Source organism: Megascapheus bottae, chromosome 4 (assembly GCF_031878675.1).
Source record: "Megascapheus bottae isolate mThoBot1 chromosome 4, mThoBot2.hap1, whole genome shotgun sequence".
NCBI classification, from domain to species: Eukaryota; Metazoa; Chordata; class Mammalia; order Rodentia; family Geomyidae; genus Megascapheus; species Megascapheus bottae.
In genome coordinates this window covers 66,791,480-66,805,733 of record NC_143512.1, presented here as the reverse complement: position 1 = coordinate 66,805,733, position 14,254 = coordinate 66,791,480, and the positions used below count along the sequence as shown (strand labels likewise).

Below are 14,254 nucleotides of genomic sequence, written 5' to 3'. Positions count from 1 at the left end.
TATTCTTTCATCTATATGACTCTCAGATCTCAGCCTTCTGAGTAGCTAGGATAATAGGTGTGAGCCATTGGTGCTGGCCTATGCTTCTGATTTTTTTTTTTTTTTTGCCAGTCCTGGGCCTTGAACACAGGGCCTGGCCACTGTTCTTGGACATTTTTTGCTCAGTACTAGTGCTCTGTCACTTGAGACACAGCACCACTTCTGGCTTTTTCTGTGTATGTGGTATTGAGGAATTGAATCAAGGGCTTTGTACATGCTAGGCAAACATTACCACTGGGCTACGCTCCCAGCCTCTATACTTCTGATTTTATTCTCATTATAAACACTCTATATCTACATACCATTATCTCTAATAGTAAGTAATATAATCAACACTTTTTTTTCCTAAAATAGTTTTGCAGGTAATTATTCTCTTAAAAATGTTGTCACCTACCTAACTTATGAATCAGTAACCTCTCTTTACATGACCTTTATAAAAACAGTAAAGAAAAAATGTCAAGAGCTCTACTGAGTCTTAGGTAAGTAAAGAGGACAGCGTGCCTCCTTCCTCTTTACTTTGTTTAGTTCCTCTTAACATCTGAATGCCAAACAGCAGCATCCATTGCAACAACAGAAAGAAAATGCTCACATTCAAAGGGGAAAGGCATGATAACATCCAGTTTAATATCAATGATTAATATCAGTTGATTTAAAAGTACATCTCACATTTTACATTATTGATTTGAGCCAAAGAGGCAGGATCATTTTCCAAGCACATTTTTCTCTAGGCTGTTCTTGTGCTGTGGTTTCCTTCCATAATTGCTCTCCTTTATGCAAGCTATACTAGCTACCATCAGAACAGTCTCTCTCTCTCTCTCTCTCTCTCTCTCTCTCTCTCTCTCTCTCTCTCTCTCTCTCTCTCTCTCTCTCTCTTTCTCTCTCTCATGTACATATATATATATATATGACACCCACAGATTCTCTTCCTTTCCATCTTTTATTTTAAATGAGGAGAGAATGTCTTCACCGAGTTAATCCCTAATATTAATCCACATTCCAGTTCTTTGAGTCAGTTCATTGTTTTAACATGCACACCCATATCAAGGTTGCTATGTTGCTTTGCCTGGGTGATATGTTATTTTTAGAGACTGGTGTAAAACATCTTAAAACTACACGGACCTGGGGCAACAAAACTAATGATGATTGAGAGATCGTTTCAGGGCATTGAATAGTTCTTACCCAAAAGAAGAGAATCATTCATCATTTTTCTGTTACAAGATGAAAATGACTTAAGTTGAATAGAAGAAAGTCTGGACAGTGAACACTAGTAGGTAGAAAATGCTGGAAGTGGTTCCAAAAACTTGAGAGTAGAATCTACTTCTAGGAAGATGTTAGCAATTAAAACAATTTGTGTTACTCTAAGAGAATTTGGAGAAGGTGAAGTTAAGTAGCTTCTTTCTCAAAGATGAAACTCACAATTATGGCTTCAAGATCTATCTTTAGTACATCAAAATAAATTAGGGTGAAGTGCTAATAGGCATCAGTTTTGTGTGATACTCAAATGGCATGGTAGTTTTAGTTGGCAGCAAAAATTAGGTGGAAGTAAGTTTGGACTTTTATTTTAAAAAATAAAACAACAATATACTCATCAGAATGCATCATTTTTATAAACTGCTTTGTTAAATGGCACCTCCTCTGTACAGGTAGTTAAAAATAATAAGTTAAAGAATACAGTAGGCCGACTGAAAAAAACTAATATATATCACTTATATATTATATTGTATTATAGTATCACATCAGTTATATCATACATCTTTGTGGAACCCTGTGCTTACTTTCAGCAAATAGGTATTGAGTCTCGAATTCAGGACTTTGTTCTAGACATTGAATGTACCATACTTAATGAAGCTAAACTAAAACTGTGTTTTCTGGATGATCTAGGGAAGAATCTACTTGCTTCCCTTTTCCAACTTTAAGAAACAGTCTACATTCTTTGGCTTTTTGCCTCCTTCCATTTTCAAAGCACTTGTATTTAGATTATGTTACTCTGACACTGCCTCTTTTGCCTTTCTTGGCCACATGTAATAAGAACTTTGTAATGGCACTGAGTCCACCAGAGCAATCTCTGTATTTTCAAATTCTCTTAACTAACAGACACTTTTCCATCTGCAATCTTAATTTACCCTTGTATATATCCTATAATTTTATATTCTGGGGATTGGGACTCTGTCATCTTGGAGGGACCCATTATTATGCCTATCATTGAAGGATATCTAAAATATTGCTTACTGTTATGGAACTGAACTTTAAACTTAAACCAAAGGACTGACTAGTACTCAATTATATTTTGATGTTCTCTCAGCATAAAAGCAGTATGCATCTTATAGACACTAAAATGCATCTGCTATCAAATGCTCTTTAAATTAAGGAGAAAAAAAATTAAAGCAGCTGGATCCCTAATATCACATAGTCATTATTTAATTTTTACAGTAGTTAGAGTTCAACATTTCTCCAAGATAGGATGTGATCACATTTGAAACATGTTTCAGGATAGTTTCATCACCTAGGGTAAAAAAAAAGAACATTCATGCTGTAATCAACTTCACAGAGAGTAGTGAATTCAGAGGGTCAGCCCCTGCATGGTCTCATTATTCTTTATTAGAAGAGTGTCCAGGTCTACACAACTGCATGCGCAGTTACATGCACACACGCATTCCACACAAGGAACCCTCCCTGCCCATGCAGAGCAAAACAGATTGGGCAAGGAAAAAAAAAAAGGAGACTCTAACTGAAGTTATAATGAGAAAAGACACTGCAAAAAATAACATTGTGGCTTCTGTGGGATCCCATATTTATCCTCTCAGATGCTTCTAGAGCAAACACAGTCCATTTATAAATGAAAGGAGGACTTTGCTGTCAACCTAGAAACTCCACCTGAGATCCTGGGAGGAAAAGCCTCACCCTGACTCTTTTAGTCACTTACCTCATTGCCTGAAGCAAACACCTCCACCCCTGAAATCAATCTTAGTGTCTGAAAAAGTAGCAGTAGGCATCAGTGCTCATCTTTGCAGCAGCAAAAGGAATGAGTGAGTACTTAATCTGTTTAAGAGAGACAGCTTCCCTGTTGTTTTTCTTCTAACCCCAATAATTATATCTAAAGTGAGATTCAGTTGTAACAAAAGGTTTATTTTTGTGATGGAGTTTAAAAACTCTACTTATGCTATGCAGGAGTCACCTGGACACTATAGGAATAGTTTTAAAAAAAGTTACTAATTATAAAGGACATGTCTTTCCCTGTTCCCAAGGACTCCCGGGACCAAGAATACAGGAGGAAGAGAGTTACGATTATTAAGCAGAATTGCAATCCTAACTTTTCCATAATTGTGTCATTGTGAAAAATTTCTAAAAATTTCTCTGACCTTGAGTTTTTTTACCTGTAAAAAATTGCTATGTGCTAGATGTTATGGCTTAATTCTATAACTCTCACTACTCAAGAAAGATCAATGTTTGAGGTCAGTTTGGGCAAAGAGTTCAAGATCGTACCTCTATCACTTAAAAAAAGATCTCTGTGTGTGTGTGGTGATACATACTTATCATTTCTAGCTCTGCAGGGAGCTTAAGTAGGATCTATGTCCAAGCCAGGTCAGCATAATTGCAAAATCCTATCATAAAATAACCAAAGCAAAAACATTGGGGGTATGACTCAAAGAGTTGAGTGTCTGCCCAGAAAATTCCAAGGTCCTGAGTTCAAATCCCACTACCACCACCAGAAAAAAAAGTTAATAATCATTCCTACATTCAAAGATTTGTGAGAAAGCCCAGCATGGGCTAGATAGCTAAGAACATTTAAGCACATTTTTGAACATCATTCGGCTGTTCTGCAACTTTGTGCCCACAGATCTGTTCCTCAGTCTTATCCTACCCTTCTCTGTAGTGCAGACAGCAGGTTCTACTGCGTGTTGCCTTCTCCAGGCTCCATATCACTGGACTTCTATGGATTTCATTCCTGAAGTGCTATGCTAGTTAGAAGATGGAGCTTTAGGAGGAATTTCAAAGAGTTTTCTCCCTCTCCTTATCTTGATGGTTTACTCTGGCAGCAGCTACATTCTCCTTATGGTTCACATTCTAGCAGGTAGATCCCGTTGACTCCAGCTTTACTCAGTTGCTCTCAGCCTATGCATAGCTGTTAGCATTTCTTGCAGAAGGTGCTAATAGCTAGTATAGGGTTTAGCTTACTGGCACTTGTGTGGCTTGGCTTGTGGATTCTGTATCTGTATCCATGTGTAACTAGTCGCTTGCTTGGCATCTCTGTTGTAGATACTCTAAATGGTTCCTATTTTTTGTTAGATCCTGATTAATAGAGTTATTTTACTCTTTTCTAAGCAGTACCTGTGGAGGAAGTAATGCAAAATCCGAGAAAGTTAGTGTACCAGTATACATTGCTCTAATGACTACATATTCTTTAGCTCCTGTGGTTTTCAAATCTAGTTTTGTTTTTATGTCAGTCCTGGGGATTGAACTCAGGGCCTGGGCACTGTCATTACGCTTTCTCAAGGATACTTCTCTACTCCTTGATATCCATAGCACCACTTTTAGCTTTTTTCTGTATATGTGGTACCAAGGAATCGAACCCAGGGCTTCATGCATGCTAGGCAAGCACTCTACCACTAGGCTATACACCCAGCCCTCAAATCTAGTTTTGATTTATTTATCATTTTCTCCCTCTAAGTGATAATTAATATCTTGTGATCTACAGAGAAGGTAAATATCAAGCATCAAGGTAAATATCGTTAAGTGGGTAGTTTTCAAGGGTTATTACTGATCAGTCCATTTAGCTGTTTGTTACCCTAAAGATCAGAGAGCAAGGCTTTTCAAAGGATAAAATACCTAATAGAAAATGGGCTGAGGATATGGTTCTATCAGCCATAGATCCACAGTTGGGTTGTTTCCATTTGTTTGCTATTGTAAATGATACTGCTGTGAATATTTATGTACAAGTTTTTATGTAAATGGATATTTTCTTTTCTTCTCTTAATTTTCATAAAGTACACCTGATGATACAAATACACATAGCACTTATATAACATAATGCTTAGCTATTTTCTTATCTCAGTTCTTAATATGTTGCTTTAATTCTTACCATTTTTTTTTTGCTTCCTGAATATTGTTTTCTGGACCTAGGCTTTGTTTGTCTAGTCACTGAATAGATTGCAAGCTTCTGCCTCAATGTTTGAAAGTAGATACAAAGTAGTGAGTATATTTTAGCTTCTGACTATTGCTGTAACTTCTGTCAACATGTAACTTAGGCCCTCATCTCCTTACATCCCTTCTTATATGTAGCCATGCTTTATGTGTTCACATATGTCAGAAGACATGGGAAGATAAACAGGAAATGCTAAAATGAAGTCTTTTCTGCCTTACCATTTTGTTATGGATTAGACCTCACTAAAAGTACTTCGAGTTGTGATTAGTTTGCACTGGTAACTTAATAAGTAACCTTAAGGAAAGTTATTTGACCTTGTGGGCCAACTTGCCCCAATGAAACTGGGGCATAAAGCAGAAAGTGCAATGCTAATGCTGAACTGTACATTCCAAAAGGAGCCTCGAATCCTGAACTGATAAATAATAAGTAAAATTAACTTTGCTAATCCCTAGTTGCTGCCAGCCTTAGTAATACAATCATGCTGTTGAAGCTATGAATCTGACTTTTGAAGTTCCTTGCTTCATAGTATTTTGTGCTTGGGAACAACCTTAGGAGTCCTTCTGACTTCTTTGCATTAACATATCCTTTGGTGGAATGGAAAAGATTTGGCTTAAGAACTAAGAAAGCTGGATTCTAGTTCCAGCTCTGCTTACTTATTAGGAAGTGTCTTTGGCCATTTCATCTGTGTATGTCTTACCTCAATTCCAAATGAATGTTTAGGGAGGTTTTGCCAAACCAGATGACATTCAGGACATTGTTTTAATCGGATCTGATGACATAAACCCTGGAATCTCAGTCTTAATGTTTTCAGAATTCCCTCTTACAAAATTAAATGTCCAGTTAAGATCACCTCTAGTCTTCTTTATTTTTCTGAGGCCTTCTAAGTCCTTTTGGTGTGAATATTATTAGCCTGGTTTGTACCTAGGACAAGCTTATACTCTTTTGAAAAACACAACTACATGACAAGGTTATAAATCCTTTCAACATGACAAGCTTTTTTCTACCTAAGAAATTTCAAAAATAAAAAAAAACCCTCATATTTCATTGTTTGAAATTAGGTAGATGGATAATTTTCAATAGAATGTAGATATGAGTAGCTAACAGGAACACAAAACTTAATGCAATTGGTAGGATGGAAGGAAGCTAGATTCTATGTCTTATAAGAAGTAGTCTTGGGCCGGGAGTTTGGCCTAGTGGTAGAGTGCTTGCCTAGCATGAACAAATACCCGGGTTCAATTCCTCGGTAGCACATACATAGAAAAAAGCCAGAAGTGGTGCTGAGGCTCAAGTGGTAGAGTGCTAGCCTTGAGAAAGTCCAAGGACAGTGCTCAGGCCCTGAGCACAAGCCTAAGACTGGCTAAAAAAAAAAAAAAAAAAAAAGAAGTGGTCTTGAGGGATTCAATCCTTGCCTTTGTTTCATCTTTTTTTTTTTTTTTTTTTTGCATTTCTCAAATTGTATCCAATCCCTGAAATGATCTGATAGGCCAACATCTCTACATCTGATTTTTTTTTTCATCAAAAAATAATAAAACAGGGGCCAGGAGTTTGGCCTAGTGGTAGAGTGCTTGCCTAGCATATATGAAGACCTGGGTTCAATTCCTCAGTACCACATACATAGAAAAAAACGCTGGAAGTGGTGCTATAGTTCAAGCAGTAGAGAACTAGCCTTGATGAAAGCCCAAGACAGTGCTCAGGCCCTGAGTTCAAGCCCTAGAACTGACAAAAAAAAGCCTAAATTCAGTATTATCCCTACAAGGAAATTCCTCTAAATTAACACTGAGAAGAGGGTATTTCTTAATCTAAATCTTAACTCAAAAAGGAAAAAAACAATATTTCTATGTGGAGGTGGAGTGTAACATAGGAATAATATTCCCTGTTTCTAAAGAAAGTGTGTGATACCTTTGCACATATTAAAGAGCAGACCATCAGAATAATTTTAGGACAGTATATATAAAGGCACAGTGCGTAGCATATGCAGACATCTGACAGACTGAATTCTCCCTATTTCCTTTGTCCCTTTTGCAAATGAATTCTTTGACAAACCTGGAGATAACTCTGAATCCTCAGCCTCTCAAGGCCTCTCCTCTCTGTGATTCTTAATCTCGTGTCCCTTAATATTTTATGATAAAGCTAAGGAATAAACTCTGTTAGTTAAGAAGGATCCCTTCCGGGAACAATATTGAATTGAATTTTTAAAATTCTCTCTACTCCATAAGTCAGTGTGTTTCTGCTCTTTTACTAAAGCTCAGTATCTCCATTCGCTTTACATCCTCTTGGGTTGTTCATTTTACTTTGAATAGTGTGTTAACAGATGAAAGCATAAGACATGCAGAGTCATGCAGACGAAGCCTACTTTAAGGATTTTGCCTTTCAGGGGTCTATTTTTAAATTTTGGGCTCTGAGAACACCTGGCACATGAAAGTGAGTAATGACTGTTCTGTGTGCCTGTTTTATGGATCTTCCCCATCTCCTTCGAGGACAGACACATTTCCAAGCCACAGGTTGAGATCAGCATTCTCTTCAGGGCAGGAAGCCACATCCATCTCTGATGAATTCAGGACGAAGTTGGTTGTTGGTCCCCAGGGATTTAGGCACCAAGGAGAAACTTTTATAAGCTTCCATCTTAGGCCATGCATCAGCCATTACTAAGATTACTGGGCTCCATCCTCTTATTCATTGACATGCTTTACCAGTTCTTTTAAGGAATAACTCAATATATCCAAAAATGTGCTTAAGCTATTTATGTGTACATTGATTTATAGTGATAATGTATTATATATTCAGCTTGCATATTTATATGCATCCGCATCCTTTGATCACAAAGGATTGCAATAGCTTTTGATCAACTACAAGATAAACTTAAAAGGTGAAAAACTAGGGCCAAGTAGGAGAGCCTGCCATCAGCCTGCCATATGCCTTCCATGACTGTGCCTCTCATTGAACCCTGAAGCCACTGGCAGCCAGGGTCGTGGTCTCATCACCAGAAAGGAAATATACTGGAAGTGTTCTAACAGTATCTCTTCAAAAGAGATAAAACTGTTTTTAGCACTGAATTCAGAACAAAATGGAATACTGGCTTTAAAATAAGAAACACGGAATTATTTCTGGACAAAATCTTCTATGTATTTACAGTGAGAAGCGGGTTTCAGATGACTGTATTTGAACACTTAGGACATAAGAGTTAAAGAACCACCTTGAGTGTATGTGACATTATATATAGTGTTGAGATCACTTCAGAAACATAATTGGTCCAAAAGAGGAATATAAGATGCTTACAGAAGTAAACATACATGTGTCTTAGGTAACTTACCCAGAATTCCACTGGAAAGACAATGTAAAGATCACACTTTCAAACTGCAAGTTGACCTTCTACTCTTGGCATAAGACCTACAGCTTTGGAAACCAAATGAAGAAGTGCCAGTGCATTAGGGATCCTGCTCCTATTTCAACCAGAAGTAAAGAACATGCACCTCCACACATAACTCAATATATATTTATATATATCATACATAGTTATCTTTTCAATAAGTGGTCTTCATTTGATCAAGCTAGAATATACAGAAGTACAAGACTTTTCTTTCACAATTTGGGCTTTCCATACACCTTTCTTTCCAAGATTGATCTATGAGTCACTTCAGTAGAGGGCTTTCCTGGCTTTCTGTATTATGTTAACTCACACTGCATGTTTCCTGTCTCATAATTCAGTGGCCTTTAACTATAAGTAGGCACTTAATATTTTTGCTTTCTAGCAGGTAAGAAGAGTGCAGTAAATATATCTGTCTTTTAGATGATGGTATCTTTAATGTCTAGAATAGCACCTGATTTCATGCCCATCTTGAAGCTCACTTGATAAATGACCAGATAAAGCTGTTTTTAATGTTTCCTCATAAGTATTTGGTGAATGGCCATTTCAGTAGTAGGCTTATGTACTATGTACGTTGGATACAATATACAACAAGCAAGAATGGCATTGTGCAATCTTTAAAATCATGAGGAAAATGTGATTATCATCTTCATTTAACTGCTAAGAAAACTGAGGCACCAAGTTCCCAGGGCCACACTGGTGCTACCTGATGGACTCCAGAATCCACTCTCGGGGAGCATGGCTCAAAGTCCACAGCCTTTACCTCTAGATAATATGAGATCTATAAACAAATTATTGTAGGAAGACTTGATAATGTCATGCTTTCATCAAATGCCATCTTACTAAACTCTTACTTACTTTGACTACTGGTAACTTGTTTTAACCTGCCTTCCTTGTACAAGAAGCTGAGATTGAATATTACTTCTTTGTTTATTAACCTATACTTTTTCCAGAAATAAGAATATGCATGTTCTTTTATTGCCTTTTATTATCTTCACATAGTTGTATAGGGGGTTTGGATTTAACATGTGCATTTATATGTACAACACATCTTGATCAAAGTCACCCCAGCCGAATTCTCCCCGACCTACCCCTCTCCCCCACACTCTTATCAACTATCCTAAACCCATTTGCACATATGAACAGTGACTGTTATGATTGTATTTTCCCACTGTTACTCCTTCCATTCAGAATATTTATGTTCAATTAGGGAGAGACCAAAAGAGACCAAGAAATAAACCAGCAGGAAGAATTCAGTGTGGACCAGCAGAGCTAGATAAGGCATTGCCTTACAAACTCGGAACACAGGGAATATACTGATATCGACTGTTTATTATTAGGACATTATTGAATTGATCCTCCAGCCAGACCCCCCCCCTCTCTGTGTGGCTCATGGGGCTTGAACTTGGGGCCTGGACTCTTCAGCTCAAGGCTCCCACCCTACCCTTGAGCCAAACTCTACTTACAGTTTTCTAGTGGTTAACTAGAGATGAGAATCTCACAGTCTTTGGTGCCTGGGAAGGCTTTGAACCTTGAGCCTCAGATCCCAGCCTCCTGAGTAGGATTACAGGTGTGAGCCATAGCCAGGCGCCAGATCTCTTTTAAGAGGAAAGAGGGTCTACTTACTAATTCCATCTATTCAACAGTCATAAACACAGGCTGTCCAAGACAAAGTGGGACATAGAGTCATTTTGTCTATTTTTTTTTCCAGTCCTGGGCTTGGGCTCAGGGCCTAAGCCCTATCCTTGGGCTTTCTCAAAGCTAGAGCTCTACCACTTGAGCCACGGCATCACTTCTGGCTTTTTTCTATGTATGTGGTACTGAGGAATTGAACCCAGGTCTTTGTGCATGCTAGGAAAGCACTCTACCAGTAGGCCAAACTCCTGGCCCTGTCTATTTTTTTTAACCTTGAAGAGGTTACTTTTTGTTTCTGAGCTGCTTTGAATACTACTGGTTACCCCAAGCAGTTTAATTCAGCATATTATGTATATTACATTAATTTTTTCTAACATTCCAGAAATTGCACAATTATTTTTACTGTCCCCTTCAATGAATCCTCTTGGGAGACAACACCTAGCCCAATGATGTTGCAATTGTTCAACATATTTTTGTAACTCTATTTGGCATTGCCTTCAGAATTAGCTAATAGCCTCTTTTAATCTCTTAATTCCACTTAATCAGCTTTCTGCATGTGCAGACACTCAATACTTTTTAAAATCCTGTGTAATAGAATTAAACTCTGAGCCTTTAAATTACCCTCAGAGAATGAAAATTCATCACTACTGAATCCAAGGGGACAAATCTTAGAAAAATATACATATATACACATGTATATCTATACATGCATAAATACCTATATACACAAACGTAGATACATATATATATGCTATCAATAATATTTAACCATAGATTTCAGGCATATAAATTCAGAAAACACTAAGAACAAGACAGAAAAATGAAGTTTTCAGCATGAATATATGTACTGATAGTAAATACAGAAAGTGATCATTTAACTTTTATTTTAACATACCATGACCATACATTACATAATTCCAAAGAAGGCTTTCTTAACTATGTTACCTAACATTGCCATTTTGGGAATATGTGTACACCTTTCAGAAGTCATCACTTCAGAAGGGACAACAGATTTAGATGAGTACATTCTGTAATGTTTTGCTTATGAAAAATCCCCTCCTTTATAATCATGCTTCTATTTTGGATATTTTTGTGAATAGAAGGCATGACATGGATCCTCTGAGGGACATGATTTTAAAAATAAGAGAAATAAACAGATGACACTCAGGAGTTGGGCATGTGGCCAGCTGCTTGGTGAAGAGTCTGCAGGGCTGCACCCTCCTGGAGCACTGTAGAACAGAGAGGCGACGGAGATTCATCCATAAAATTCTGCCTGTGATACCACTGCAGACCTTTGCCCAGCCAGATGTTTAGCAATTGAGAACAGGCATTTTCATTCGAGCTGTATGCAGTGAAATCAAAACCCAGAAGTTTCAACCACTTGCCTCCATTGGTAGTGGAATAAGAGACTGTTGAAGTTTCAGACCAGAGTGCTGAGCAGGCACACAGAGGAGCCACATCAATACACATATATTTCTGTCAACTGCATAACCAACTAAAACAGCCACACCCTCAACACAAACTGCCCCTAAACCAAGAGCTAATTAAACACAAACAGAGTTGTTATCACTCACCACTGGATGGAGTGGTATATGGTAAGGGTGTTCTGTGCGGGAGTGTTCATGTCAATAATGAGGCTTTCTATGAAGAGAACTTTCTACAACACGTTGGTGTGAGAACTGGAGGGAGCAGGGGAGAGCACTGTGGCCAGTGGTAGAGAGCTCAAGGCCATTCCAAGGCAGCCGTAATTTATGGTGAAGGAAGCCATTCTACCAGTGTCTCCTGAGCCAGGCCACTGGAACAGGGCCATGTTTAGAGCAGATGTTCCTGAGTGAACAGGGGCCTGGGACTGGGTGAACAGGAGCTGGGGACAGTGGGAAGCCAGGGCTCAATCTCTCTCCCAGTGAGAAGCATGCCGCCTGTTGTAAAAAGAAAACATTGTAAAGTGCCTGTTTATGTGCTGAAGTAATTTCTAATTACTGGAGGCAGGGAACGTGGTCTGGAGTGGTTAAAAGAGGGCTCCCTGCCCCAGGACAGCGGCTATTCTGTTCTTTCTGCCTTTCACCTCCTCCTGTGACTGGCTCACCTCCTCCCTCTGAGAAAGCCAAGCTATATGATTTGGTAAAGATTCCCCTTCATTCAGCACTGAGTATCTGGCATTCACAAGTCCTTTAAAAACGGAGGCTAATTAATAACATCCCTTTGAGGCTGGAAATTATGATGATGGCGATGATGAGGATAATGATGCTTTTAGCTGCTGCTGATGGGAAGCACACAGTTTAAGTGATCTTTCTCCCGGGGCTAAAATCCCTAAGTGTGGGTAGAAGCTAATCTTGGGCTATCACCACTCAACCCCACACCCGCCTAGACCACACCATGGAACTCACAGGGTTCCCTGAGGATACATAAGTGTTTATTCAACCTTCAGGACAACTCAGATTAGGTGTTAAAGAAACACAAAGCGTTTCAAATACACTTGGGGCCTGTGTTCTCCCAAAGCCACGCTATGTGCTATTGAACCTCTGCCTGGGCTCATTGACCAGAGCTGCTTCCCGGGACATCGACATCTTCTCGAGTACAGGCTCTTGGAACACTTGATTGGTAAAGAACTTTTTTTTTTCTCTAGAAAAAAATGTTATACAACATTCTGTATAAAAAATAAAATTTAAATAATCAAAATTACAGAATGAAAAAAATTGGCAGTGTGGAAAGAGAACAATTTTTCTTGAATATTTATTCTATATCCACCCCAACTAATCCCAGTTATGTTTACCAGAGCCAAACACTCTGCAATTCGTTCTTTGTCCTTCCAAGTAATCGCAAAAGTAATGATTAATATTTGGGGGTCCAGAAAGGATAGTCTAGCCACTTTCCAACCTCTCCTCCCACCCTCCCCTTCCCTTGCTTTTCTTAATTTTGTGGTAAGGGAAGGAGAAGGTGGAAGGGGGTAAGAATGTTGAAGGAGCAGCACTGATCAAGATGCGTTGTATTCATAAACTACCTTCTCATATGACACAGCTACTATTTGTACAACTATTCCTACAATGACTTAAAGTTATGAAGATAAATACTGTCTTTAAAAAAGTGAAATCATGATTTGATAATTCTGTCACTGATTTCTTGCTTGTTTTTTTTTTTGTCAAGGTATATATTCTATTTAACGTCTATCCTTTGAAACTGGTTAAGAATTACCTAAGCCTAGTAAATGACTGCGCTTTTTGAAAAAGTTTATGTATTCATTAGAAAGATATATTTTGAAGCTTCTGGATAGATGTTCTTAAACACCATAAAATTGTGTTTTCAGAGCTGTGTTCAAACAGCTAAGATTCCACTGGGTTTTGTTGCTTTAAAAAAGTCTAGTATGGAGAGCAGCTTATTAGAAATTTCTCACTTGGGTTGTTGATATTTTCCCCTTGGCTTGTTTTGTCCATTAGGGCAGGGAGTAGCCTGAGTAATTTCCACTTAGCCTGCAAGTCCCCTTCAATGAACATCTCCAAAGGCCGCTTGCCCATCCAATGGTTCAGCTTTGCCTGCTTTGTGATATTAAAACATAATAATAGCACCTGTTTTTCAATCTTGTTTTTGATGCCACATGTTAGAATGGCTTTAATCTAATAAATTGTTCAAATATTCAATTTCATGTGTGTTTAAATTTTTTAAAGCACATCAAAAACAAGACTTCATGGATTTATTGCTTAAAATAAAATTAAAATTAGCCACCTAAGTTCTTAAAATATCAACTTCTAAAAAATCACATAGTGAGTAAGCCTATTATTAAGAGAGATCAATTTTAAAAGTATGCTGTGAATAAGATTATGAATTACATTAGAATATAGGGGAAATCAAGAGTCTCTAACAAAAGGTGTCTGAAGCACCTTTAGGCAAAAAAATAAATAAAATTTATCACACAGCAAGAAGCATGTCTTTTAATTTCTGAACACTGTGAGCAGACAGTAAACAGAAAAGGCTTCCTTCTTAGGTTATAGTAGAGTAGGACAAATGCCAACATTCTGTAATTTTAAAAGTATTGGAGTTATTTATGGTCAACATTTTTCTTTCAAAAACTGTGTTAA

General features: G+C 37.9%; 1 long non-coding RNA gene across 2 annotated transcripts in view; it reads right to left on the bottom strand.

Moving 5' to 3' along the window:
- LOC150064604 (uncharacterized) overlaps window positions 1–14,254 on the bottom strand; it is a 69,805-nt gene that overhangs the window by 893 nt on the left and 54,658 nt on the right. The gene's annotated exons all lie outside the window — the stretch shown is intronic.